The 24,067-nt window shown below is 37.5% G+C and overlaps 1 protein-coding gene across 1 annotated transcript in view; it reads left to right on the top strand.

The window, feature by feature from the left end:
• The window catches only part of ZC3H12B (zinc finger CCCH-type containing 12B), a 350,988-nt gene that overhangs the window by 227,927 nt on the left and 98,994 nt on the right, over nt 1–24,067 (top strand). Inside the window, exon 3 of the mRNA XM_081565546.1 lies at nt 18,705–18,869. The gene's annotated coding sequence lies outside the window, so the exon portion shown is untranslated. The remainder of the gene's footprint in view (nt 1–18,704; nt 18,870–24,067) is intronic.

Raw genomic sequence — 24,067 nt, 5'->3', positions numbered from 1 at the left:
GAATACCAGACCATCTGACCTGTCTCTTGAGAAACCTGTATGCAGGTCAGGAAGCAACAGTTAGAACTGGACATGGAACAACAGACTGGTTCCCAATAGGAAAAGGTGTATGTCAAGGCTGTCACCCTGCTTATTTAACTTATATTCAGAGTACATCATGAGCAACGCTGTGCTGGATGAAGCACAAGCTGGAATCAGGATTGCCGAGAGAAATATCAATAACCTCAGATATGCAGATGACACCACCCTTATGGCAGAAAGCAAAGAACAACTAAAGAACCTCTTGATGAAAGTGAAAGAGGAGAGTGAAAATGTTGGCTTAAAGCTCAACATTCAGAAAATTAAGATCATGGCATCTGGCCCCACCACTTCATTGCAAATAAATGGGAAAACAGTGAAAACAGTGGCAGACTTTATTTTTGGAGGCTCCAACATCACTGCAGATGGTGACTGCAGCAATGAAATTAAAAGACACTTGCTACTTGGAAGAAAAGTTATGACCAACCTAGACAGCATATTAAAAAGCAGCAACATACACTTTGCCAACAAAGGCCCATCTAGTCAAATATATAGTTTTTCCAGTAGTCATGTATGGATGTGAGAGTTGGAACATAAAAAAGCTGAGGGCTGAAGAATTGATGCTTTTGAACTATGGTGTTGGAAAAGACTCTTGAGAATCCCTTGGACTCCAAGAGATTCAACTAGTCCATCCTAAAGGAAATCAGTCCTGAATACTCATTGGAAGGTCTGATGCTGAAGTTGAAAATCCAATACTTTGGCCACCTGATGCGAAGAGCTGACACATTTGAAAAGACCCTGATGTTGGAAAAGATTGAAGGCTGGAGGAGAAGGGGATGACAGAGGATGAGATGGCTGGATGGCATCACTGACTCAATGGACATGAGTTTGAATAAACCCCGGGAGTTGTTGGTGGACAGGGAGACCTGATGTGCTGCAGTACATGGGGTCGCAAAGAGTTGGACACGACTTAGCAACTGAACTGAACTGAACTGTGTAGCTTAGGGAACTATACTCAATATCTCATAATAACCTATAATGGACACTTAAAAGGAATACACACACACATATATATATAGTACATTATATATTATATTCATATATATCTGAATCACTTTGCTGTACTCTTGAAACTAACGGATTTTAAATTAAATATTCTTTAGTAACAATGAAAATTATCAAACCACAAACAAAGAAACTGAAAGAAAAAGGATAGATAACAACAAAAATAACCAATAAAGAATTAAGAAAATTGCATAAGTAATCCCTATCAATAATTAAATATAAATAGAGTAAACACTTCATTCAAAAGGCATAGAAAGGCTGAATAAATTAAACACAGACCCATAGATAAGCTACCTACAAGAGGCTCACTTCACTTCTAAATGAATACACAGACTGAAAGTGAGGGAATGCAGAAAGTTATCACATGCATGTAGAAATGAAAAGAAAGAAATCTGGGGTACTCTTGGTGGGAATGAAAATTTGTGCAAGAATACATTATGGTTTATTGAAAAAATGAAGACTAGAACTACCATAGCATCTAGCAATTTCACTTCTGAATATATACTCAAAGAAACACCTATTCAAAAATAATTATGTGAGGAATTCCCTGGTGGTTCAGTGGTTGAGACTCCAAACTTCCAGTGCAGGGGGCATGGAATCCCACATGCCAAGTGGTGCAGCCAAAAATTAAAATTTAAACATTTTTTTAAAAATTAAAAGCTCATACTCCTATGTTCATTGCAGCATTATTTACAACAGCCATGATATAGAAGCAACCTACATGTCCATGAATGGATGAATAAAGAGATGTTGCATTTGTACATATATGTGTATATGTGTGTATACATATTTATATATACATAAATATATATGTATACATATTCATGTGCATATATTTGTGTGTATATATACATACATATATACACATAGATACATAGGCATATGCACACACAATGGAATAGTACTCAGCCATAAAAAGAATGAAATTTTGCCTTTTGTGACAACATGGACGGACCTGAAAGTTATTAATTATACCTAGTGAAATGCTAGAGAAAGATATATATCTTATGATTGAACTTAGAGATGAAATCTATGAAACAAATAAAAGAAACAAGCATAACAACAGAAACAGACTCATACACACACAAAAAAACAAAAAAAACCCCGTAATTGCCAGAGGGAATGGAGGTGTGAGGATGAAGGAAAATATTAAGGAGATTAAGAGGTGCCAACTTGGACTTCCTTTGTCATCCAGTGGTTAACAATTCACCTGCCAATGCAGGATACACAGGTTCTATTCCTGCTCTGGGAAGATTCCACATACGGTGGGACAGCTATATCCATGTACCACAACTACTGAGCCTGCAATGCCCTGGAGTCTGTAGTCTGCAACAAGAGAAGCCACCTCAATTAGAAGCCCACACATTGAATCAAAGAGCAGCCCCCACTCTCTGCAACTAGAGAAAGTCCCCACACACAAATGGAAACCTAGAGTGGACAAAAATTAATTAATTAAATTTAAAAGAGGTACCAACTTAGAGTTTTTTTTTTTTTTTATAAATTTATTTATTTTACTTGGGGGCTAATTACTTTACAATATTGTAATAGTTTTTGCCATACATTGACAAGAATCAGCCATGGGTTTACATGTGTTCCCCTTCCCGAACCCTTATCACAGGGATATAATGTATAGCATAGAGGATATAGTCAATAATATTGTAATAATGCATATGGTGACAGACAGTAACTAGACTTATAGTGGTAATTATTTTATAATGTGAAAAATATAGAAAAGCTATACTGTACATCTGAAACTAATATAATATTGTAACTCAGTTATATTTCACTAAAATGTAAAAAAATCTCACCAGCAATAAAAAATTAAAATACAATATAAGTAAATGAAAACATAAAGAATACTTTTTTGAAGAAAACCTGGAGACTTACTACCTGATTTCAAGACTTACTATAAAGCTTCAGTAAGGAATATAGTGAAAGTAAATCAATGGTGAAAGTAAGTCAATAGGACAGATTAAAGAGTACAGAAACAGGCCCTCATATTGATTTTTTCTATAAAGATGCAAAGTCTATTTAAGGAAAAAAAATCTCAACACAAGTTGCTGAAATAATTGAAACATCTATATGCAAAACAAAACAAAAAAACTAAAGAAAAGGACCCTGACTCTTTTGTTTATACAATAAACAAAAATGTAAATACTAAAACTATAAGATTTCAGCAAGGAGAAATCTTTTGATGAAGTCTTTGGGCTAACAAAAGATTTCTAAGAAGTACCAGCAAAAGCTCAACTATAAAAGAAAAAATTGTTAAACTGAACTTTGTTAAACTTAAGAACTTCTACTCTTCAAAAACACTATGATGAGAATGAAAAGACAAGCCACAGATTGACTGAAAATATTCACAAATAACTTATAAAGAACTTAGGCATGAAATATATAAGGAATTATCACAACTTAATCATAAAGGGAATGACAGTTAATGAATACTGAGTTTCTTTTTGAAATGAAATCTTTTTGAAATTAGACAGCAGTAATGGTTGCAGAGCTATGTAACATATACTAAAATTCACTGAATTTTATACTTTAAATGGATGAATTGTATGGTATGTGAATGATTTCTCAATAAACTCTTCCTTAAAAGCTCTGTAATTCCATATTTATTTCACATTCATTTCCCTGGTGGCTCAGATGGTAAAGAATCTGCCTGCAATATAGGAGAACCAGATTTGATCCCTAGGTCTTGAAGAGTCCCTGGAGAAAGGAATGCTAGCCACTCCGGTATTCTTGCCTGGAGAATTCCATGGACTGAGGAGCCTGGTGGGCTACAGCCAATGGGGTCACAAAGAGTCGGACACAACTGAGTGACTAACACCGTCACTTTCACTTTTTTAGTATATATAGCAGTATTTTCTTATTGTTAATAAATCATCATTTAAAAAACTATGAAACTAAATATTGGATATAGTTCAAATGTAAGAATGTTTTGTCATGTCAAATGTAAATAAATATAAATTTATATAATATATAAATGTTAAATACATTTATCAGCCTGATATAAACCATTGGCATATACTTTCAATGAAAATATAGTACTATTCAACATGGAGGATATAGGAAATGTTTTATAATAACTATAAATATTAAATGATCATTAAAATGATATAAAAATTAAAAATGAAAATTAAACCAAAACAAGGCAAAGTGAAAAGAATTTTTAAATGTAATTAAACTAAAAATGACTGAATCGCTTGCAGGATTGTTGGGAATTTTAAGTGAAATAATGTGCAGAGTTGTCTGACAGAGTGCTTTCTACTGGTAAATGCTGAATTTTCTTTAAAGAAAATTAAATATATTACTATCCAAATATAAAATGAATACTGTGTCAACTAGAGAAAAGTTAATTATAAATGAAGGCAAAGTAGTATTTAATTTTTTTAGAATGTGCTATCTTAAGAAAAATCTAGATGTTTCTGAGTTGAGTGTAGTTTTACATTCTTATAAAATTGTTTATTTTGCCCACCAGCAAAAATAAATTCTTTCAGATTCTATACTGATTGTGTAGTAGGAAGGATATATTTCTAACTGAACTCCAATTATTTCAAACTGTGCCCTTCATCCTAACACTTAAAAATATCTTTTGGAACATATCTATTTTTAGGCACAAACCAAACATTGCTTTGCTCATGTACTTTCAATTTTGGTTGTTTGAGGATCTTTGGTTTGCTTTCATTATTATTATCATCACTTGATTTCATCATGTATAAATTGAGATAGTAGTGCATAGCTCCCATCATCTAGAGTAATAGTTTTAGATTTATAGTCCCCCCCACAACAGTTTGTAAAATCGTTGAACTAAAGTATGATTTACTCTTGCCTTAAAAAAAATAAATTTTAAAAAGGGTAAAATATATGAAAAGACATTTCACCATAAAAGAAATAGCAGTTTCAAATAAGCAAAGGAATAGATGTTCAATATCATTAATCATTAGAGAAATTCAAATTAAAACCACAATGAAATATTACTACATATCAATTAGAATGACTAAATTTTTTTTTTTTTTTTTTTTTTTTTTTTTTTTTTATAAATTTATTTATTTTAGTTGGGGGCTAATTACTTTACAATATTGTAATAGTTTTTGCCATACATTGACATGAATCAGCCATGGGTTTACATGTGTTCCCCTTCCCGGACCCCCCACCCACCTCCCTCCCCATCCCATCCTTCTGGATCATCCCATTGCCCCGGCCCTGAGCCCTTGTCACATGCATCGAACATGGAATGGTGCTCTGTTTCACATATGACAATACACATGTCTCAATGCCATTCTCCCAGAACGTCCCACCCTCACCTTCTCCCTCAGAGTCCATAAAATTGTTCCATGCATCTGTGTCTCTTATTCTGTCTCGCATGTAGGGTTATCGTTACCATCTTTCAAATTCCATATATATGCATTAGTATACTGTATTGTTGTTTTTCTTTCTGGCTTACTTCACTCTGTATAATGGGCTCCAGTTTCATCCATCTCAGTAGAACCGATTCAAATGTATTTTTTTTAATGGCTGAGTAATATTCCATTGTGTATATGTACCACAGCTTCCTTATCCATTCGTCTGCTGATGGACATCTAGGTTGCTTCCATGTCCTGGCTATTGTAAACAGTGCTGCGATGAACATTGGGGTACACGCGTCTCTTTCAATTCTGGTTTCCTCGGTGTATATGCCCAGCAGTGGGATTGCTGGGTCATATGGCAGTTCTATTCCCAGTTTTTTAAGGAATCTCCACACTGTTCTCCATAGTGGCTGTACTAGTTTGCATTCCCACCAACAGTGTAAGAGGGTTCCCTTTTCTCCACACCCTCTCCAGCATTTATTGCTTGTAGACTTTTGGATAGCAGCCATTCTGACTGGTGTGAAATGATACCTCATTGAGGTTTTGATTTGCATTTCTCTAATAATGAGTGATGTTGAGCATCTTTTCATGTGTTTGTTAGCCATCTGTATGTCTTCTTTGGAGAAATGTCTGTTTAGTTCTTTGGCCCATTTTTTGATTGGGTCGTTTATTTTTCGGGAATTCAGCTGCAGAAGTTGCTTGTATATTTTTGAGATTAATTGTTTGTCTGTTGCTTCATTTGCTATTATTTTCTCCCATTCTGAAGGCTGTCTTTTCACCTTGTTTATAGTTTCCTTTGTTGTGCAAAAGCTTTTAATTTTAATTAGGTCCCATTTGTTTATTTTTGCTTTTATTTCCAATATTCTGGGAGGTGGGTCATGGAGGATCCTGCTGTGATTTATGTCGGAGAGTGTTTTGCCTATGTTTTCCTCTAGGAGTTTTATTGTTTCTGGTCTTACGTTTAGATCTTTAATCCATTTTGAGTTTATTTTTGTGTACGGTGTTAGGAAGTGTTCTAGTTTCATTCTTTTACAAGTGGTTGACCAGTTTTCCCAGCACCACTTGTTAAAGAGATTGTCTTTTCTCCATTGTATATTCTTGCCTCCTTTGTCGAAGATAAGGTGTCCATATGTGCGTGGGTTTATCTCTGGGCTTTCTATTTTGTTCCATTGATCTATATTTCTATCCTTGTGCCAATACCATACTGTCTTGATGACTGTGGCTTTGTAGTAGAGCCTGAAGTCAGGCAGGTTGATTCCTCCAGTTCCATTCTTCTTCCTCAAAATTGCTTTGGCTATTCGAGGTTTCTTATATTTCCATACAAATTGTGAGATGATTTGTTCTAGTTCTGTGAAAAATACCATTGGTAGCTTGATAGGGATTGCATTGAATCTGTAGATTGCTTTGGGTAGAATACTCATTTTCACTATATTAATTCTTCCAATCCATGAACACGGTATATTTCTCCATCTGTTTGTGTCCTCTTTGATTTCTTTCATCAGTGTTTTATAGTTTTCTATATATAAGTCTTTTGTTTCTTTAGGTAGATATATTCCTAAGTATTTTATTCTTTTTGATGCAATGGTGAATGGTATTGTTTCCTTAATTTCTCTTTCTGTTTTCTCATTATTGGAGTATAGGAATGCAAGGGATTTCTGTGTGTTAATTTTATATCCTGCAACTTTACTATATTCATTGATCAACTCTAGTAATTTTCTAGTAGAGTCTTTAGGGTTTTCTATGTAGAGGATCATGTCATCTGCAAACAGTGAGAGTTTTACTTCTTCTTTTCCTATCTGTATTCCTTTTATTTCTTTTTCAGCTCTGATTGCTGTGGCCAAAACTTCCAAAACTATGTTGAATAGTAGTGGTGAAAGTGGGCATCCTTGCCTTGTTCCTGACTTTAGGGGAAATGCTTTCAATTTTTCACCATTGAGGATAATGTTTGCTGTGGGTTTGTCATATATAGCTTTTATTATGTTGAGATATGTTCCTTCTATTCCTGCTTTCTGGAGGGTTTTAATCATAAATGGATGCTGAATTTTGTCAAAGGCTTTTTCTGCATCTATTGAGATAACCATATGGTTTTTTTCTTTCAATTTGTTAATGTGGTGTATTACATTGATTGATTTGCGGATGTTAAAAAAACCTTGCATTCCTGGGATAAAGCCCACTTGGTCATGATGTATGATCTTTTTAATATGATGTTGGATTCTGTTTGCTAGAATTTTATTAAGGATTTTTGCATCTATGTTCATCAGTGATATTGGCCTGTAGTTTTCCTTTTTTGTGACATCTTTGTCCGGTTTTGGAATTAGGGTGATGGTGGCCTCATAGAATGAGTTTGGAAGTTTACCATCTTCTGCAATTTTCTGGAAGAGTTTGAGTAGGATAGGTGTTAGCTCTTCTCTAAATTTTTGGTAGAATTCCGCTGTGAAGCCGTCTGGTCCTGGGCTTTTGTTTGCTGGAAGATTTCTGATTACAGTTTCGATTTCCGTGCTTGTGATGGGTCTGTTAAGATCTTCTATTTCTTCCTGGTTCAGTTTTGGAAAGTTATACTTTTCTAAGAATTTGTCCATTTCTTCCAAGTTGTCCATTTTATTGGCATATAGCTGTTGGTAGTAGTCTCTTATGATCCTTTGTATTTCTGTGGAGTCTGTTGTGATCTCTCCATTTTCATTTCTAATTTTGTTGATCTGATTCTTCTCCCTTTGTTTCTTGATGAGTCTGGCTAATGGCTTATCAATTTTGTTTATCTTCTCGAAAAACCAGCTTTTAGTTTTGTTGATTTTTGCTATGGTCTCTTTTGTTTCTTTTGCATTTATTTCTGCCCTAATTTTTAAGATTTCTTTCCTTCTACTGACCCTGGGGTTCTTCATTTCTTCCTTCTCTAGTTGCTTTAGGTGTAGAGTTAGTTGATTTATTTGATTTTTTTCTTGTTTCTTGAGGTACGCCTGTATTGCTATGAACCTTCCCCTTAGTATTGCTTTTACAGTGTCCCATAGGTTTTGGGTTGTTGTGTTTTCATTTTCATTCGTTTCTATGCATAATTTGATTTCTTTTTTGATTTCTTCTGTGATTTGTTGGTTATTCAGAAGCGTGTTGTTTAGCCTCCATATGTTGGAACTTTTAATAGTTTTTTTCCTGTAATTGAGGTCTAATCTTACTGCATTGTGGTCAGAGAAGATGGCTGGGATGATTTCAATTTTTTTGAATTTACCAAGGCTAGATTTATGGCCCAGGATGTGATCTATCCTGGAGAAAGTTCCATGTGCACTTGAGAAAAAGGTAAAATTGATTGTTTTGGGGTGGAAACTCCTGTAAATATCAATTAAATCTAATTTGTCTATTGTATCATTTAAAGTTTGTGTTTCCTTGTTAATTTTCTGTTTAGTTGATCTATCCATATGCGTGAGTGGAGTATTAAAGTCTCCCACTATTATTGTGTTATTGTTAATTTCCCCTTTCATACTTGTTAGTATTTGCCTTATATATTGTGGTGCTCCAATGTTGGGTGCATATATATTTATGATTGTTACGTCTTCTTCTTGAATTGATCCTTTGATCTTTATGTAGTGTCCTTCTTTGTCCCTTTTCACATCCTTTATTTTAAAGTCTATTTTATCTGAAATGAGTATTGCGACTCCTGCTTTCTTTTGGTCTCCGTTTGCATGGAATATGTTTTTCCATCCTTTCACTTTCAGCCTGTGTGTGTCCCTAGTTTTGAGGTGGGTCTCTTGTAGACAGCATATATAGGGGTCTTGTTTTTGTATCCATTCAGCAACCCTTTGTCTTTTGGTTGGGGCATTCAACCCATTTACATTTAAGGTAATTATTGATAAGTATGATCCCGTTGCCATTTACTTTGTTGTTTTGAGTTCGTGTTGAAACATCCTTTCTGTGTTTCCTGTTTAGAGAAGATCCTTTAGCATTTGCTGGAGAGCTGGTTTGGTGGTGCTGAATTCCCTCAGCTCTTGCTTGTCTGTAAAGCTTTTGAATTCTCCTTCATATCTGAATGAGATCCTTGCTGGGTACAGTAATCTGGGTTGTAGATTATTCTCTTTCATTACTTTAAGTATGTCCTGCCATTCCCTTCTAGCCTGAAGGGTTTCTATTGAAAGATCAGCTGTTATCCTTATGGGGATCCCCTTGTGTGTTATTTGTTGTTTTTCCCTTGCTGCTTTTAATATTTGTTCTTTGTGTTTGATCTTTGTTAATTTGATTAATATGTGTCTTGGGGTGTTTCGCCTTGGGTTTATCCTGTTTGGAACTCTCTGGGTTTCTTGAACTTCTGTGACTATTTCTTTCCTCAATTTAGGGAAATTCTCAACTATTATCTCCTCGAGTATTTTTTCATGGCCTTTCCTTTTATCTTCTTCTTCTGGGACTCCTATGATTCGAATGTTGGGGCGTTTCATATTGTCCCAGAGGTCCCGGAGGTTTTCCTCATTTCTTTTGATTCTTTTTTCTTTTTTCCTCTCTGCTTCGTTTATTTCCATCATTCTATCTTCTACCTCACTTATCCTATCTTCTGCCTCCGTTATTCTACTGTTGGTTCCCTCCAGAGTGTCTTTTATCTCCTTTATTTCATTATTCATTCTATATTGATTCCTTTTTATTTCTTCTAAGTCCTTGATAAACATTTCTTGCATCTTCTCAATCTTTGTCTCCAGGCTATTTATCTGTAACTCCATTTTGCTTTCAAGATTTTGGATCATTTTTATTATCCTTATTCTAAATTCTTTTTCAGATAGATTCCCTATCTCCTCCTCTTTTGTTTGGCTTTGTGGGCATTTCTCATTTTCCTTTACTTGCTGAGTATTTCTCTGCCTTTTCATCTTGTTTAGATTGCTGTGTCAGGCGTGGCCCTTCTGTATTCTGGTAGTATGAAGTTCCTCTTTGTTGTGGAGGTTCCTCACTGCGGTTGGGGTTGGACAGGTGGCTTGTCAAGGTTTCCTGGTTGGGGGAGCTTGTGTCGGTGTTCTGGTGGGTGGAGCTGGATTTCTGCTCTCTAGAGTGTAATGGAGTGACCAGTATTAATTTTTGAGATGTCTATGGATTTGGTGTGCCTCTGGGCAGCCTGTATATTGATGCTCAGGTCTATGTTCCTGCGTTGTTGGAGAATTTGCGTGGTATGTCTTGCTCTGGAACTTATTGTCTCTTGGGTGGAGCTTGGTTTCAGTGAATTTATGGAGGCTATTGGATGGCCTCTTATTAATTAATGTTTCCCCTGGCTTTCAGTCTTATTCTTGCAGTAGCCTCAAGACTTCTCCTTCCATACAGCCTCAATAATAAAACTTTTAGGTTAATGGTGAAAAGATTCTCCACAGTGAGGGATACCCAGAAAGGTTCACTGAGTTACATGGAGAGATGAGGTGGGGGTGGGTGGGTTGAGGTGACCAGGAGGGGAAGAGGGGAATTCAAATGTGGAGAGAGCAATCTAGCCAGTAAGCACTTCCCTCTGTGCTTTCCACAGTTTGGAACCCTCAGAGTGATTCACAGAGATACATAGAGGGGGGGGAGGAAGGTAACAGAGGTGAGCATGAGTAGAAAGGGAGGAATTGAGAGGGGAGAGAGAGATCTGGGCAGTATCCTGTTCCTGAAGTGTTCTCTGGTACCCAGAACACCCTCAGAGATTCACAGAATTGGGTTGAGAAGAGAAGGAGGAGGGTGGGAGATAGAGGTTCCCTGGGGGAGAAGAAAGAGCATCAATAGGGGGAGAGAGTGATCAGGCCAGTGATCACACTCCTGAGTAAAAATGGGTCCTAAAGATTGGGTTCTTAAATGTACAAAGTTGATATCAAATATGTAAAACAAAGATTAAAAATCTAGAGTAGAGGTTAGACTCTTATAAAACTTACAATCTAAAAAAAAAAAAGAAAAAAGGAAACAGTGTAAAAAGAAAAAAAAAACAGTAAAACAGTAAAAAAAGAAACAGTAAAAAAATGTAGAACAGGAAAAAAACATTAAAAAAAAAGAAAACACAAAAGGTATAAGATATATGTATGTAGTTTGCTTCAAAAATAGGGGTTTTTTTTTTTTTTTTTTGCAAGTTAATAGTGGGTTATGAAGATGAAAGTTAAAGGTGTAATAGAGGACTTGAAGAAAAAGGAAAGAAGAGAAAAAAAAATTTTTTTTTTTTTTTTTTAATTAAAAACAAAAAAAAAATTAAAAAAATAAAATAAAATAATAATAGTAAAAAATATATATATCCCGGACTTTCTCTGGAGCTGTTGTGAGCAGTGTGGGATCTGCTCAGTTTTAGATAGATCCTTATTCCTGCTTATACTTTTCAAGATCTATAGGTCCTTTTTAATGCAGTCGGTATTAACTACAGGGATCTTAATCTGTTGGCCTGTCCCTTCCAAAGCGCTTCCCTCTGTTTATTTGGCTTCTGTTTGGAGATCTCTTCAGTATCTAATTTCCGCCCTGCAACAAAGCGGTGGAGGTGATCTCTTTAGGTTCGCTTGTTCAATCGTGCTGTGGGGAGGAAGGAACACTGCAATTCTGGCGTGTGTGTGGTAAGCTCGCAGTGTCTCGGCCGCACTGGGTTCGCCCCCGCTCACGGCGTGTGTGCTTTCCCCGTCTACCCTGCTCAGGCTTCAGGTTACTCGGCCGGGGAGCGGGCCCTGAGCTGCGTGCACTTCCCAGGACTAAGCCGCTCAGGTTCAGGCTCCCGGTTACTCCACAAGGGCGCAGACTCGGTTTCGCCGGCGGCTTGTGCCGTTCCCGGTCGGAGCTGCCCAGGCGGCCAGGAGTTTGGCGAGGGCGCTGTCCCCTGTTGGGGCGGTGCAGCTTATCACCTCCCTGGTCCCCGCCTCGGTTTACGGGCGCGCCCGGCTCCGGTGTGCTTTGTGTCGGTTCTGGGGAGCTGGTCTCTGGCTGCGACCCTCCCGGCGGCTGTCGACCCTCCGGGATCTCAGGCAGTCTTTGCTTAGAAACTGGGAGCCTATTTGCAGTTTGGTAGGGGGTGCCCTCTCTGGAGCCGAGTTTGCCCCTTTCCGGCTCTGGCGGGCCCCGCCTGCCCGCTGTGTCCCGCGGGGGATGGGGCGATCCGCAGCCGGCTAGCTCTCCTCTGGTATCGCTCAGTCCTTTGTTCTGTGAGCGGGCCGGCAGTGCCTTAGAGTTGGGCTTTTCGCGGGATAGTTCTCTCTCTCTCGCTGTCCCACAGTTTAGGTTACTATCTCACGTTAGCTCCCTCAGATTGCCCTCGGGGCACTCGGGCCCGGTCCTTACCCTAGGCAATGCCGCCCGCTCCTCTCCGTTCAGCCCCCACTTGCTGGTGGCGGATGATGCGAGCGTCTGGGGTTCTTTGCTGGGAGTTGCTTTAGGCACGTAATCTGTGGATTTTATTTATTTTTTCCTCCCAGTTACGTTGCCCTCCGAGATAAAAAATCCTCCCCCACACCCGCCGGTGAGAGGGTTTCCTGGTGCTTGGAAATTCCTCCTCTTTTACGACTCCCTCCCCGGGACGGGTCTCCGTCCCTAACTCTTTTGTCTCTCTTTTTATCTTTTATAATTTCTCCTACCTCTTTTGAAGATAATGCGCAGTTTTTGTGAAAGCCTGACGTCCTCAGCCAGCCTTCAGAAGTAGTTTTGTGAAGTTTGGTCAGCGTTCAGATGTTCTTTCGATAAATTTGTGGAGGAGAGAGTGGTCTCCCCGTCCTATTCCTCCGCCATCTTAGCCCCGCCTCCAGAATGACTAAATTTTTTTAAAAAGAAAACCTAACCATGCCAATTACACTCATTTCACATGTTATCAAAGTAATGTTCAAAATCTTTCAAGCTAGGCTTCAACAGTTTGTGAACCAAGAACTTCCAGACATACAAGTTGAATTTAGAAAAGGAAGAGGAACTAGAGATCAAATTTGCCAACCTTCATTGGATCATAGAAAAGGAAAAGAATTCCAGAAAACCAACTAGTTCTGCTTCATTGACTATGCTAAACCCTTTGACTATGTGGATCACAACAAACTGTGGAAAATTCTTAAAGAGATGGAAATACCAGATCACCTTACCTGCCTCCTGAGAATCCTGTATGCAGATCAAGATGCAACAGTCAGAACCAGAGATGGAAGAATGGACTGGTTCCAAATTGAGAAAGGAGTACGTCAAGGATGTATATTGTCACTCTGCTTATTTAACTTACATGCAGAGTACATTATGCAAAATACCAGGTTGGTGAACCACAAGCTGAAATCCAGATTGCCTGGAGAAATATCAATAACCTCAGATATGCAGATGACACCACCCTAATGGCAGAGAGCAAAGAGGAACTAAAGTGCCTCTTGATGAAGGTGAAAGAAGGGAATGAAAAAGCTGGCTTAATATATATGGAATTTGAAAAATGGTAACGATAACCCTATATGCAAGACAGAATAAGAGACACAGATGCATAGAACAGTCTTATGGACTCTGAGGGAGAAGGTGAGGGTGGGACGTTCTGGGAGAATAGCATTGAAACATGTATATTATCATATGTGAAACAGAACACCATCCCATGTTCGATGCATGAGACAAATGCTCAGGGCTGGGGCAATAGGATGACCCAGAGGGATGGGATGGGGAGGGAGGTGGGAGGGGGGTCCAGGAAGGGGAACACATGTAAACCCATGGCTGATTCATGTCAATGTATGGCAAAACCTACCACAATATTGTAAAGTAATTAGCCCCTAACTAAAATAAATAAGTTTATTTAAAAAAAGAAAAAGAAAAAGAAAAAGCTGGCTTAAACTCAACATTCAAAAAACTAAAATCATGGCATCTGGTCCCATCATTTCATGACAGATAGATGGGGGAAATACTTAGGTAATGGGGAAAATAATATTTACCTTTTTAAATTTAATATGTTGGTTCTAAAATTCAAGTGAGATAAATATTTGGAATTTTTATTCACTTTTTAGCTTCTTTTTGTGATTGAATCTATGAAAATATATTTTCAGAAAATTTATTTTCTTTAATGTTTTGCATATTAAAGAAGGCTATAGCCTGAGAGCTTCTTTAAGTGCTAAGTAAAAATTGATAATTTGACATTCTTGGAAAGCGATATGTGTTTGATAAGAGGTGACTAGTATATCATCAGAACAGTATACTTTTAGCACATCAACAATATTTATGCTCAGTCTTTGAATCCTATTGCTTGGCTTCTGGACTTAAGAGATTTGAGGCACTAAAATATCCAGCCCATCTGTTACACTTGCATGGCCAAACTCAAAGTCTTCCAATTAGAGCATATATTTTTGGGGGAAAAAAACATGATTACCACTTATTCATGCAAGTTGGGCTCCAAAATTGTGCAGATTTCATCTTTCTGTTTTGTGTAGCAATATTTGTGCAAGATCATATAACAAACTGTACAAATCTAATTCCAGATTAAGAAAATACACAAAAGTAAGTCAAACACTGGACTACTTAATAGTCTCTTATTAGAGAGTTCTGTTTGGCTCTTATTGGCTTAACCTAAATTAATGGTTTACTATATATGGACTGTCTATTACAGTGATATGTTCCTCAATATATGTTGATATCTATCTATTTATCCATATGTGTGTGTGTGTGTGTGTGTGTGTGTGTGTGTGTGTGTGTGTGTGTATACATGAGATGTGTGTTTGACCCCTTGGTTGGAAAGATCTCTGGGAGGAGGCCATGGCAACCCACTCCAGTATTCTTGCTTGGAGAATCTCATGGACAGAGCAGCCTGGCAGGCTGCAGTCCATAGGGTTGCAAAGAGTCAGACATGACTGAAGCAACTGAGCACACGTGCATATTTGTATATGCATATGTAAAATATATATATTATATTTGAGCAAGGGAAAGTTTTTTTTTTTCCCATCAAGGGAAAAAAATCGATTTATGACTCATCAGCTTTACAAAGGGAAATTATTCTTCTTTCCAAATGGTAAGAAATAGGAAACAAGTCTACAATTTGACTGCTTTTTCTAATAGAGACTTGTTTCTTTCTTATGGGAGCCATCTGTTCTAATATGTAGCCCTCTAACTTACTCATGGAATTTGGAAAATTCTTGTGATTCTGTTGTATATGTATTTGTTCTTTGCTATTGTTTGATCATATTTATTTTGATTTGATTTTCTCTCTGTCTCCCTCCCAATGCCTCTCTCTCTCTTCAGTCAAACCATTGTGAAGATTAGATTTCTGGAAAGCTAGCAAAGACTGACATGCTTTCTTAACCTTCTTCACCACCTTCTGTACTCTAGAAAGATTTCACTCTGAGGGGGATATGTAGTTAATAGTCACCAATTGTGTTTCTTAACCCACTACAAAGAATTAGCTTAAATAGCCAAGTTGCAACATACTACTGCTTCTTTTAAGGATCATGAGTTTCACAGATGGCACTTGGGAGTACGCCATGTATTTCCTTCATCCTGGGCACACAGGGAAGTAAACAAGTATGGATATGAGAGTTGGACGGTGAAGAAAGCTGAGTGCCAAAGAATTGATGCCTTTGAACTATGGTGTTGGAGAAGACTCTTGTGAGTCCCTTGGACTGCAAGGAGATCCAACCAGTCCATCCTAAAGGAGATCAGTCCTGGGTTTTCATTGGAAGGACTGATGTTGAAGCTGAAACTCCAATACTATGGCCACCTCATGCGAAGAGTTGACTCATTGGAAAAGACCCTAATGCTGGGAAAGATTGGGGGCAGGAGGAGAAGGGGACGACAGAGGATGAGATGGCTGGATGGCATCACCGACTCTATGGACATGGGTTTGGGTAGACTCTGGGAGTTGGTGATGGACAGGGAGGCCCGGCGTGCTGCAATTCATGGGGTCACAGAGTCGGACACGACTGAGTGACTGAACTGAACTGAACTGACCAGCTCCTCTAAGATACATATCCACATTTGCACTTTTGTGTGAATAATGATTACTTGTGCCTCAAAACATTGATTCCTATCTCAGTTGCCTAAAAGATGACAGTCACCTCAAGGATATAGCTACTATTCAGTGATGAAGAGAAACAAAAAAGCTTGGAATATGGGGAAAATGCTTTATTCCTTGGGGATTTTGTGAGCTATTTAGCAGATATTTGTGGGGCATCTATTACATGTAAGGCTCAGCACAGGGGACTTAGGGATGAATAAAAATCATCCTGTCTTCAAGAAATAGCATAGGAGAATGAAAGCTACTAAGAACATCCTTCTTATTGTCCTTCTAGATTCCAGAGGCAGACTGTGAGCTTTTTTTTGGCTGCCCACAAATGTAGTATTATTAAATCTCTAAATCATCAAAAATGTAAAATCAGAAGGGGCAGATGTGGGTAAACAAGGTTGATCCTTTCATCATCATAAATGTGGCAACAAGGAACTACACCTAACAACATATTTGCTGATATGGCCAGCTCAAATGGCAGCACCTCATGAGAATATATTTTCCCACAAATAGGTGATATCAGATTACTGTCTGCAGTAACCCTAAGATCCTGATAATATACACAAGAGTTATCAATCCAAGAACAGTGTCTCACTCTTGAACATATTTCATATCTTATAAAGTTTTGGGGCTTATTTGAATAAATCTACAATACATGCCATTTTCTTGAAGTTCATATATGTTCAAATGAAATGTTGAATATATTCTCTAATGATTTGAGGTTAAATATTATTACCAGTTTCTCATATCTTGACTTTAAATTGCTTTTTTTTTTTACCTATCAGGTGCCTGAGTCAATGACTAATGACTGCATGACTATTTATACAGTAACCAAAATTTCCAAGACATTCTAAATTTCAAAGGTTATTTCCTAGTAGCCTTCCAAACCATGACAGTGTCCCAGGAAGTCTCAATTTTTCAAATCAAAGTTACATCTCCTGGATTGCATCTGGCACCTAGAAGTAACACAAAAACATCATTTATCACATCTTATGGCCTGATTTGGAGTTTGAAAAATATAGTCACACACACTACTCATATTCAGGAAATGGTAAATACCCAAAGTTAGGAAGTGAGGATAATGTTAAGAATATCCACAAACCTTTGTCAGACCATACTTGGCTCCTGATTTAATGATCTAACTCTTAGATGGGAAACATGTTTTGAACTATGTAAAATTGTTTTTGTTGTTTTAGTCGCTAAGTCGTATCTGACTCTTTGCGACTCCATGGACTGTAGCCCACCAGACTCCTCTGTTCCTGGGATTTACTAGGCAAGAATACTGGAATGGGTTGCCATTTTCCTTCTCCAGGAGATCTTCCCAGGGCTAGAAGCCACGTCTACTGCATTGGCAGGTGGGTTCTTTACTGCTGAGCCACCAGGGGAGCCCCTACTTGAAATTAGATAATGGTGGCTCAAATAGTAAAGAATCTGTCTGTAATTCAGGAGACCTGGGTTTGAACCCTGGGTTGGGAAGATCCTCTGGAGAAAGAAATGGCTACCCACTTCAGTATTCTTGCCTGGAGAATTCCATGGACAGAGGAGCCTGGCAGGCTACAGTCCATGGGGTTGCAAAGAGTCAGACATGACTGAGCAACTAACACTTTCACTTCACTTTCAATTTGCTGTTAGTGTAATGACTTAGCATTTTAAATTTTCCAAAAAGATTATTCATTCATTTATTTTGAGGTGAGGTAGAAGGAAATAGGTAGAAGTTTCAAAACTAGTCTTATCCAAGTGTTTTTCTTATTTTTGTCAACTTTATAAATTGCATCTGTGTCTTTTTGCTAATTGGACTGTGAGCCAACTAGAAGATAGAAAAGCTCTTCAAGGTAGAAATTTGATATACTTTGAGTCATTGGGGGATTGATGTTTATTCTAAATTGTGATCCTCTAAGATTTATTACCTTATTTTGTTTTGTGGGGATTAATAACAAGAGGATATAGTCATACCTAATCTGCAAATTGTACATAGGATCTATCTGGAAACATTCTGTTATTCAATGAAAAGTCTAGATAAAGTATTTTTTAATCACTATTCATCTCTGATTTTCCTTTTTAAATATATACATATGTGCACATGTGTGTATATAATTCAGCTACTTTCTTTTTAAGACTGAGTCTTATCCACAGTCATGAGATAAGTTCTGTAGACCTGTGTAAGATTCTGCGTGTCAATATATATGAGAGTAAGAGTGCTATACCTCAGAGTAACACAATTATTGAAAAGAACTATAATCTTTTGAGATCCAAATCTCTTGCTGCCCTGACTATAGTACTGAACTTTAAAAGGGTAAAATGTGTTTCAGAGGATAACTTATTGAGTTCTCAGCATAGATTTGCCTTCTGCTCATGTAAGTCTATTGGAATCTCCCTTTCCTAAGGCTTTGAACTCGACGTTCCTGCCTCAGCAACAGAGGATAAAAGCCATGGTGTAATGGATAAGCCACACAAGTAAGAAATACAGATGTGGACTACATGCTTCCAAAGAAGAATTGAGCTTGCTGAGAATCTGTGTCAGATATTGTAAATGTCTAAGATGTTAAGAGGTGAGTACTTTGGTGTTTATTGTTGTTGAGGTGAGTGTATGTGTGTGTGTTGGAAAAAATATAGTGAGAATATTATCATGCTCTGTATAATATAAGAAGCTGAGACGACTTTTATAAGTTAACCTTTCAGAAATGTTGAGCCATCAAAGCAATAGTGAAAACTTGAAGAACACAGCTAAAAGGATTATCTTCTTAGGTTGAAGAAAGTAGGCTTTTGCAATAGGAAATCACCATAGGAGGGAGCAAGAGGAGGGAGTGAGATTAAAGGCACTATAATTTATTGAGCTTTAGCAAGTACCAAGAGCTTTACATATGTTATCTCATTTAATCCTCATAACAATCTAACAGTGTACATACTATGACCATCTCTACTTTACACATAGAAAACAGTCTTGAACAGATTACTTGACTTGCCTAAGGTCATGTAATTATTAAATTCTGGGTTGTGTTTTAGATCCAGGTCTCTCTGATTTGTAACACTGTATTTAAATAGGAATAAATATCTAAGAGAAAACTATGCCTTTATCATTTCATGGTTTGCTCATGAAGAATTGTACCTCTACTTAATTTTAGTTTTCCAGGAAAGTTTTTCACATAGTATATTCAAAAACTGCTTAGCAATCCAAATATATGCAACCAAAGAAAAACTAGCACTACAGAAAGAAGCAATCATTCTCAGTAGTGAAAAAGCTGTGACTATGAATTTTCCCTTTTTTCTTCTGAATTTTTTCTATAGATTATGTAAATAGAAACCAAGTTTTCCAGAGCAAATATGTCCTGTTACATGTAGAAATTAAGACTTCCATTATGAGATATTTTTATTTAGCTAAAGCAACAGTGCAGTTTGTTCTGACTGATTCTAGATTTGTGTCACATAGTTTTGGACACTTGATCAGTCTAATGAATTTAAAGCTCTTTTATTTTTATAATTGATAAATGTTTATGTAGTTTCAGAGAGGTGGAAATATTTGTCTATTTTAAATTACAGCCTTTTAGAACTTTTTCCACATGTATTCATTAACTTTTAATTGCATCTTTAATAATATTTTCAGAATTCATTAAGTATGCCAAAATTATAGACAACTATGGTATATGGGCAAGATATTTTGATTTGAAGACAGAATTTGAATTGAAAGTTCTGCCTCTTATTTACCATGTAACTTTGAGTAATTCATTAATCTATCTGAGTTTCAATTTTCTCATTTGTAATATGGGAATAATAATCATTACTTCATGTAGTTGTGAGGATAATTTGAGGTAATAAATGTAAACCTACTTTGTAGATAATAAAATTCTATGGCAGTGCCAGGGGGGAAAGAATCAGATGAACACTAAAGGAACACTTACCACCGTGCTAGTTGGTAACATTTTCTCTTTGTTGCTCCCCAAAAGGCCAAGATCTGAATATCCCTGAGAAAGAATAGCATGCCCCTCAGCTGGATCACTGGAGAAGGCAATGGCACCCCACTCCAGTACTCTTGCCTGGAAAATCCTATGGATGGAGGAGCCTGGTAGGCTACAGTCCATGGGGTCGAGAAGAGTCGGACACGACTGAGCGACTTCACTTTCATTTTTCACTTTCATGCATTGGAGAAGGAAAGGGCAACCCACTCCGGTGTTCTTGCCTGGAGAATCTCAGGGACAGAGAAGCCTGTTGGGCTGCCGTCTATGGGGTCGCACAGAGTCGGACACGACTGACGCGACGCAGCAGCAGCAGCAGCAGCAGCTGGATCACATTTCTTGACTTTCCTACCTATTGATCCAGGATCTATGCAGTAGTTGCCAAGACACTAGCAGGAAGATTTTAAAGATGTATGGAAGAATTGCCTCCTAGGTTATTTTCTTCATGTAAAGTGATCGTTCCTCAAGGATAATCCTGCCTAACAATGCATATAAATATCTTGATTCAGGGAAATAAAGGGAAATTTGAGGATGGACAATAGTTTCATAACAAAACTTAAACACCATTGCAATGAAGAATTGTAGTCGAGTAGAAAGGGCCTAGCCTGGAAGAAAGGGACCAGAATTCCAATTTTGGTTTCACTGCTAATTTCATAACCTAAGGCAAGTCCCTTTCCCTCGTGGATTCAAAGCTTCTCTCTATACAGTGATGAACCAGGTTAGCTCTAAAGTCTATTTAAACATTGACATTCTATGATCCTATTTTTAATTAGAATAAAAATATTGAAATTGTATAGATTTTAGGATGCCATTTTATACCTCAAAAGGAAAAGAACAATTACTAAAACTGTTTCTGCATTGTTATAATAAACATTCAATTACATTAGTAGATTTATGGGGATATAATTAATGCAAACTTTTACATTTTCAAAGTATCTTAATATATAACATCTCATTTAAGCCTGAAAATAATGGCATTCCATGATTTATTCTCACATAATAAATTCAGAAAATGACTCTCAGAAGTTTGCACAAAATCAGATAGCTATTAGAAGAGGGCATGGCAACCCACCCAAGTAGGCTTGTCTGGAGATCCCCATGGACAGAGGAGCCTGGGGTAGCAAAGAATTGAATATGACTGAGCGACTGAGCACAGCACACATATAGTATTATATGATAGATCCAGAAATCCAACTCTGGTCTGTCTGTCTCTAAGTCAAATCTTTTTTTTTTTTTCACTACACCAAGCTGTCTCAGTTTAGTTCACTTCCTCAGTCATGTCCGACTAGTTGCGACCCCATGGACTCCAGCACATCAGACTTCCCTGTCCGTCAACAATTCCCGGAGTTTGCTCAAACTCATGTCCATCGAGGTGATGATGCCATCCAGCCATCTCATCCTCCGTCGTCCCCTTCTCCTCCTGCATTCAATCATTCCCAGCATCAGGATCTTTTCAAATGGGTCAGTTCTTACCATCAGGTGACCAAAGTATTGGAGGGTAGTTTCAGCATCAGTCCTTCCAATGAATATCCAGGACTGATTTCATTCAGAATTGACTGGTTCGATCTTGCAGTCCAAGGGACTCTCTAGAGTCTTCTCCAACACTGGAGTTCAAAAGCATCAATTCTTTGGCGCTCAGCTTTCTTTATAGTCCAACTCTCATATTTATACATGACAACTGGAAAAACCACAGCTTTGACTAGACGGACCTTTGTCAGCAAAGTAATGTCTCATCTTTTTAATATGCTGTCTAGGTTGGTCATATGTTTTCTTCCAAGGAGCAAGCATCTTTTAATTTCATGGCTGCAATCACCATCTGCAGTGATTTGGGAGCCCAAAAAATACAGTCTGTCACTTTTTCCTTTGTTTCGCCATTTGTTTGCCATGAAGTGATGGGACCAGATGCCATGATTGTAGCTTTTTTGATGCTGAGTTTAAGTGAACGTTTTCACTCTCTTCTTTCACTTTCATCAAGAGGCTCTTTAGTTCTTCTTTGCTTTCTGCCATAAGAGTGATGTCACCTGCATATCTGAGGGTATTGATATTTCTCCCAGCAATCTTGATTCCAGCTTGTGCTTCATCCAGTCTGGTATTTTGCATGATGTACTCTGCATATAAGTTAAATAAGCAGGGTGACAACATATCTCCTTGACGTACTCCTTTCCTGATTTGGAACCAGTCTGTTGTTCCATGTCCAGTTCTAACTGTTGCTTCTTAACCTGCATACAAGTTTCTCAGGAGGCAGGTAAGGTGGTCTGGAATTCCCATTTCTTTAAGATTTTTCCACAGTTTTTTATGATCCACACAAAGGCTTTGGCATAGTCAATAAAGCAGAAGTAGATGCTTTTCTGGAATTCTCTTTCTTTTTTGATGATCCAATGGATATTGGCAATTTGATCTATGGTTCCTCTGCCTTTTCTAAATCCAGCTTGGACACCTGGAAATTCATGGTTCACGTACTGCTGAAGCCTAGCTTGGAGAATTTTGAGCATTACTTTGCTAGCGTGTGAGATGAATGCAATTGTAGGGTAGTTTGAAGATTCTTTGGCATTGCCTTTCTTTGGGATTGGAATGAAAACTGACCTTTTCCCGCCCTGTGGCCACTGCTGAGTTTTCCAAATTTGCTGGCATGTTGAGTCCAGCACTTTAGCAGCCTCAGCTTTTAGGGTTTTAAATAGCTCAACTGGAATCCCATCACGTCCACTAGCTTTCTTCATAGTGATGCTTCCTAAGGCCCACTTGACTTTGCATCCCAGGATGTCTGGCTGTATGTGAGTGATCACACCATCATGGTTATCTGGGTCATGAAGATCTTTTTTGAACAGTTCTGTGCATTCTTGCAACTTCTTCTTAGTATCTTCTACTTCTGTTAGGTCCATATCATTTCTGTCCTTAATTGTGCCCATCTTTGCATGAAATGTTCCCTTGGTATCTCTAACTTTCTTGAAGCAATCTCTAGTCTTTCCCATTCTATAATTTCCCTGTATTTTTTGCATTGGTCACTGAGGAAAACTTTCTTATCTCTCCTTCCTAATCTTTGGAACTCTGCATTCAAATTGGTATATCTTTCCTTTTCTCCTTTGCCTTTAGCTTCTCTTCTTTTCACAGCTGTTTGTAAGGCCTCCTCAGACAATCATTTGGCCTTTTTGCATTTCTTTTTCTTTGGGATGGTCTTGATCACTGTCTCCTGTACAATGTCATGAAACTCCATCCACAGTTCTTCAGGCACTTTGTCTATCAGATCTAATCCCTTGAATTTATTTGTCACTTCCACTGTATAATCCTTAGGGATTTGATTTAGGTCATATCTGAATGGTCTAGTGGTTTTCCCTACTTTCTTCCCAAGCTGTCTAGGTGAGTTTATCTAGGCTTCAAATAAGTTAAACTCATCTAGACAATTAATTTAAAGAAATTAATTTTATAGATAGTAAAATTAAAATATTTCATAAACATTATATGTTTTTTAAAATATTAACATTTGAAACTGAATTTGCTAACTACATTCAATCACTTTATGATCACTGGACAAAATGGGTATTTAAATATAATATTTAGAGCTCTCACTCTCAGGTGTGTAACAGAGAGAGAAAGAACAAAGAATGGTATACAAGAAAATATCCATTTATTTAAGGATCATCTATGACATTCACTCCATTAATATAGACCATTGTGACAACTACTGTATTCCTTACTTTAACTTTTACATGCTTCTTTCATCGGTTTCCCCCACAGTAAATATAATCAGGCTTTAAGGAGTTTAAAGCAAGTTATCTCTGTCAATGAGTAGAGTGACTCTT

The sequence above is a fragment of the Giraffa tippelskirchi genome, chromosome X (genome assembly GCF_054371585.1).
Source record: "Giraffa tippelskirchi isolate mGirTip1 chromosome X, T2T-mGirTip1v1.2.pri, whole genome shotgun sequence".
Classification (NCBI taxonomy): domain Eukaryota; kingdom Metazoa; phylum Chordata; class Mammalia; order Artiodactyla; family Giraffidae; genus Giraffa; species Giraffa tippelskirchi.
Note: the sequence above shows the minus strand (reverse complement) of the source record. Positions and strands in the feature narration are given on the sequence as shown.